This window comes from Nomascus leucogenys, chromosome 10 (genome assembly GCF_006542625.1).
Source record: "Nomascus leucogenys isolate Asia chromosome 10, Asia_NLE_v1, whole genome shotgun sequence".
Classification (NCBI taxonomy): Eukaryota; Metazoa; Chordata; class Mammalia; order Primates; family Hylobatidae; genus Nomascus; species Nomascus leucogenys.
In genome coordinates, this window is record NC_044390.1 from 37,831,631 (window position 1) to 37,837,947 (window position 6,317).

Genomic DNA, 6,317 nt, shown 5'->3' on the forward strand with positions numbered 1-6,317 from the left:
CACACAATCAGGGCATAGAGGAGTAGCACAAGGATTCTCCAATCAAGTTATTCAATTCTCCCCCTCACTGCTTCTTGCCTGCTTTGCCTCCCCCACTCCGAGCCAGGGCTCCTTTTATTAAAACAACTCCTAAGAACACAGGAACGCTCTCTACCCCTTGCATGAACTCCTCTGCAAATCTCTTAGGAGTTAGCACTTCAATCACTATCATTCATTCAGAAAATGTAAGTCATCTTTTTTGCTTTGAGTTAATCATTTCCCATTTTCCCAGGTGATTCAGAAATCCAGTGCTCACTGACAATGAGTGGGTAGATGCGTGGGCCTACAGACCTGCCTCGCTGTTCCATTAACAGCGGAACACACTTTGAGAGGCAACTGACAATGGAGGCAACAATAACAACAAAAGCAGTATTTTTCCAATCATAAAAAAACAAGTCTGTTTCTGAAAACACAGTTTGATTTGTTTATATTTCTTGCAGTGTTAAAATGCTCAGTCGGTTCTAACCTTGTTTGCATTAATCCTCTTTTCGGAATTTGCACATTTGTTTTCAAAGCATTGGGTTGGAGCATTTTGCTGCTACATGGAAATCATATCAGCAATCGTACTCAGAACATGAAATGAACCTGCACATAGAGCCCACGCAATTTTAATGTCTGCTAACCAACTGATAAGCACATAGGAAGGGCATACAAGAATTAGAATAGAGAGCCATTGAGCCAGCAAAGGTTCACTTTCTAAGAATCATCATCTTCTGAGGTTACTGGTTAGTACTCTCAACAGCCATTGCAGTAGAGGCTAATTCATTCATTCACACATTCAAGAAATTTTTCCTTGGACATCTACTGTATGCCAGGTACGATGCTATGAGTTAGGGCTAGACTAAGGAATAAAACACAGTCTCAGCCCCCAAAGTCTACAGTCTTCAGCTAATCATATAAACAAATAATGAGCTTTGCAAAAGCTTCTCTCATTGGTATGCACTTCTCCCATCTCTTTGTCTGGCTAAATTCTATTCAACCTGCTAGATCTTGAGTAAGATGTTTCTTTACCTAAAACAAGGGTCTCCAACCCCCAGGCCATGGACTAGTACCGGTCTGTGTCCTATTAGAAACAAGGCTGCATGGCCGGGCGTGGTGGCTCACGCCTATAATCCCAGCACTTTAGGAGGCCGAGATAGGTGGATCACCTGAGGTCAGGAGTTCGAGACCAGCCTGGCAAACATGGTGAAACCCCATCTCTACCAAAAATACAAAAATTAGCTGAGTGTGATGGCAGGTGCCTGTAATCCTAGCTACCTGGGAGGCTGAGGCAGGAGAATCACTTGAACCCGGGAGGCGGCAGTTGCAGAGATTGCGCCATTGCACTCCAGCCTGGGCAACAATAGCAAAACTGTCTCAAAAAAAAAAGAAGAAAAAAAAAACAGGCTGCACAGCAGGAGGTGAGCAGCAGGCCAGTGAGCATTACCACCTGAGCTCTACCTCCTGTCAGATTAGCAGTGGCATTAGATTCTCACAAGAATATGAACCCTATCGTGAACTGTGCATGCGAGGGGTCTAGGTTGCACGTTCCTTATGAGAATCTAATGCCTGATGATCTGAGGTGGAACAGTTTCATCCTGAAACCATCCCTCCCCTTGCCCATCAGTGGAAAAATTGTCTTTCACAAAACTGGCCCCTGGTGCCAAAAAATGCTCCTTGACACCTCAAGTTAGAGTTAGGCATCCTTTCTAGGTATTTCCATAGCAACAGTGCTTACTCCTATCTGAGGACTTTGCATTTTGTATTGTAATTACTTGTTTATTTATATCCTCTCACTAGGCAACGAGCTACTTAAGGACAAAAGCTATGTCATGTCCATCTTTATATCCCCAATGACTAGCACCATGCCTAGCACCTATTAGGAACTCAATAGATAATTGTTGAATGAATAAGTGAATGAGTGATAGAGGTGTTCATAGGGTATTATAAGAACACAGAGAAGAGACACCTAAAGATACTTCCTGGGAGAGGTAGCTGCTAGGGGAAGTTATACATGGTTAAGTCTGAATTATCCAGGATTAGGCTGGTTGGACACTAGAGACAGACATTCCAAGCAGAAGGATAGCATGAGAAAAAGAAAGCCACAAAAAAACAAAAGAGGCATACCAGAAAATGCCCAGCAACACGTGGAGAGGACACATGCTAAGACAGGATAAGGTCATGAGGGATGAAAGGTTCCAACCAAACCAGACTCAAACTCCATTCTTCCCTTTGTTCCCATCCAAATAAAAGAATGAACACACAGATCAGAGGAGTCCTAGGAGCTGATCTCCAGGGTTTACATACTGGTTGCCAACATATTACATAGTCCCTAAGTCACAAACGATGCCAAAAACTCTCCCTTGATACAACTATGTCTTACCCTGCCCTGTGAGATTCAGTGCATGGGACCCTCCAGGGAAAATGTGCCAGGTCATCTTCTTAATACACTCCTTGCAGAAGGTTTCTGTCTCTTATTACAAATGGTGGTAAAACACCTTGTTCGCTTTGGTAGGCTCATCTTTCCTCTGCCCAGCTTCTTCCTAAAACCTAGCTCCTTTTGTTCAACCTGAGCAACCCTTAGGAGAGCATATTGCCTTATGTCTCCTTACTCCATTGTTTTTTGTTTTTTTGTTTTCTGAGATGGAGTCTCGCTCTGTTGCCCAGGCTGGAGTTCAGTGGCACAATCTCGGCTCACTGCAACCTCTGCCTCCCAGGTTCAAGTTATTCTCTCTGCCTCAGCCTCCTGAGTAGCTGGGACTATAGGTGTGCGCCACCATGCCCGGCTAATTCTTGTATTTTTTAGTAGAGATGAGGTTTTTACCACATTGGTTGGTCTCGAACTCCTGACCTCGTGATCCATCGCCCCCCTTCCCCCACCTCCCAAAGTGCTGCGATCACAGGGTGAGCCACCGCACCCAGCCCATTGTCTTTTAAAATATTAATTTCAGTGATTTCATCATTTACATTCAATGCAACCAATATACTATTTAAGGTAATTCCAGAGCTTCAGTAAAACATCTCTGATTACCCACTTCAAGTAAGAAATTCTAAGAAGATCAGCTGATAGAGTTCAGTCATTAATTCATTCAACAACTATTTAACACATCTGTGTCAAGCACTGTGCTGGAGTCTGGAAATTCAAAGATGAATGAGAAATGGTCTCTACCCTTAAACTGTCTGCAGCGTGGAGGAAGCTCTAGGATGGGGAAATTGCTTATGTGGGGCAGTGCCGAGGCCACTGCTGACCTGCCTAAGCCAGCACTTCAGGTTTATGCAGGTCCCTGGATCAGCAGTACAAGCATCACCTGGGAACTTGTTAGAAATGCACATTGTTGGGCTCTTGGTACAAACCTAAGGAATCAGAATAAGAGAGTGAGGCCCAGCCACCTAGGTTTTAACAGGCCGTCCCAGGAATGCTGAGGCTCCCTTTGGTTTGGGAATCTCTGGTCTAAGCTCTGTTCTGAATCACACCAGGCCTATATGGAGGGTGATTAGCCATTCCCAGCCTTCTTCTCTACAACCCCCCCTTCTCCTTTTAGGAGATTAAGGGGAAACATCAATCCACAGTGACTACCCAAAATGAAGTAAAAATGCTATTTTCTCACATAATAGCAACACATGACACTGCTCCCAAATCACAGGGATGGTTTTATGAAGATCAGTGTGGTATGGACTAAACCGATCAGAGCCACATCAGCATCAACATAGAGGGAATCAGAAAGGATAATATCATCATTGTCTCCTGTATTAGTCTGTTCTCACACTGCTATGAAGACACACCCGAGACTGAGTAACTTATGAAGGTAAAAGGTTTAATTGACCCACAGTTCCACATGGCTGGGAGGCCTCTGGAAACTTACAATTGTGGCAGAATGCAAAGGAGAAGCAAGGTACGTCTCGCATGGCAGCAGGAGAAAGAGCCACAGGAGAAACTGCCGCTTGTAAACCATCAGATCTCGCGAGCCCTCCCTCACTATCACGAGAACAGCATGGGGGAAACCGTCCTCATGATCCTCCCAATAGCCCCCAATCACCTCCCGCCAGGACCCTCCCTCCACACGTGGGGATTGCAATTCAAGATGAGATTCCGGTGGGGACACAAAGCCAAACCATATCATCTTCATTCTACCCCCGGCACTCGAGGGGAAAAAAGAATCATATCAGCTTGACTATTCAAAAAAGAAGCAGGAGCTCCAGAGTTATTTCAGTGCATGAGAATGGAAGATGGAGAAACTGAAACAATAAACTTGAACGTTAAGGAATATAAAGGCAAGGGGGAGAGAGATCACAATCTTGGCCTCTGAGTTCTGCAACCCTATGGTTGTTTTAAACAAATTAAAGCAGATTGCTTTCTTTCTGGAGTTCTAGTGAAATGTGTCTTGCCACCAGCAGACCGTTCCGAGCTCCTGGCCACAGTTTATTGGCTCATTGCCACATGTCATTAGTGACCTATTTTCGCTGCTGTGAAATCGGCCATGTCTGAAGGCCCCTGAATCAGCAGTTTCTCCCTCCACTCACCGGCTCCAGGCTGGCAAAGCTGACACCAGTGTCACAGAAAATGCAACCCGCTGCCCTCTCCCCAAAATGTGGGGAGAGCACGGTTTTGCTATGAAGATGTCGGCTTTGACCTGAGGCTGACTTGAGAGCCCAGCTGTCATGTCTCTTCCAAATAAGCTGCTGAACTTGGAATTATCTTGGCTGAATAATTAATCAGGACTAAAAATAACCTCAAACTGCCTGGGCTTTGCTTAAATCCTACACAGGTGAGAGAAGTAGGTTTTTTTAACGTAATTGCAAAACCCATATTTTGAAAGGCTCTGCACCAAAATATGAAAATAATTACCCAACATGCCAATTTGGGAGATAATTCACAGTTAATCTGGCTCTGTTAAAAAAATGCCACCTTTTGAATTGCACATTGACTTCAGATTGTCAGTTCTTGGTGGATATGAAAAGCAGCCGAGAGTTGTACTCAAAATTTTCTAAGAATACCTTCAAACACAAATCCATGGGGAAAAAATATATCTGTTGGTATAAAGAGCGCCTGTTACCAGGCAGATTAGACAGTGAGCCGAGTTCCACAAGAGGGCGCTCTCCCCATGCGTCCTTCTCGAAGGTGAGGGCGCTGCGTTTCGCCCCAGCCTTGGCTGCCCTTTCTTTTCCTTTGCCCTTGTGCAAAAGATGTGCTCCCAAGAGCGAATGCTCAGTGTCCTGTGGAATGCTACTCCTGTGACCACTTTCTGGCTGAGATCATCAGGCAAATGTTATCTCTGTAACATCAGAGGAGCAACTTCAAATGACGAGAAATCAAGCAAAGCATTAAAAATACGGGGGAAAAACAAATACATCTAAACTGCCTGCTCTCCATGGTGATCTAGCTTTGTGTGTTCGTTTTCTTGATATTGCTGTTATAAAAATAGGATGTGATGAAATGAAAGTACATCCATCACAGCAATCTTGTGTCCAGCCTGAATCTCAGACCCAGATGTGGCTCCAACCAACCAGTGACCATGAGCAGGGGGCCCAGGTGTATTCTGGGAGGCTGCTCACCCTCACTGCCATTTCTTTCATCCCCGTAGGCACAGCCTCACCTTACATCGAAGACAGATTCAAGGAATCTGCCTCTCATCCTAGGTGGCCACTAGGCAACTCCTCTGGGACCATTTCTTCCTGCTCTATGCTCCCATGGCCTTCATTCATACTCCCTCTTACCCTGCTGGAAACCTACTTCTTTTACCTCCTCAAAGATAAAAGGATCAGCTGGTGAACAAAAGAATACATTTGCTCTATCCAAAGAGAAGCATTAGAACAAGGAAGGAAAAACTGATGCAAGACAAATGACTTGGGCTCATCATAAAACACTGAGCAGTCAGCAGAACATTAAGAAGAGACTTCTACTCCCCACCACACAAATACCCATCTGCACACCTGAATGCCAAGACCAAGCCTCACCAGACGCCAGCAGCATAAATGAGAGGAGTCACTTACCCCTCTGAGGCTCAGGCTTCTCAACTGGAAAAAAAAAAAAAAGATAATAAAAATAGCTCAGTCGGGCGTAGTGGTTCATGCCTGTAATCCCAGCACTTTGGGAGGCCAAGGCGGGTGGATCACCTGAGGTCCGGAGTTCAAGACCAGCCTAGCCAACACGGTGAAACCTTGTCTCTATTAAAAATACAAAAATTAGCTGGGCATGGTGGTGCATACCTGTAGTCCCAGCTACTCAAGAGGCTGAGGCAGGAGAATCACTTGAGCCCAAGAGGTGGAGGCTGCAGTGAGCTGAGATCACTCCACTGCAC

At 45.1% G+C, this 6,317-nt stretch overlaps 1 long non-coding RNA gene across 1 annotated transcript; it reads left to right on the top strand.

The window, feature by feature from the left end:
* The first annotated feature begins 4,518 nt into the window (after window positions 1–4,518).
* LOC115837060 lies at window positions 4,519–6,075 on the top strand. The gene is made up of 2 exons (XR_004032117.1): window positions 4,519–4,784; window positions 5,601–6,075. It is a non-coding gene; the product is annotated as an uncharacterized LOC115837060 (long non-coding RNA).
* Window positions 6,076–6,317: the final 242 nt, after the last annotated feature.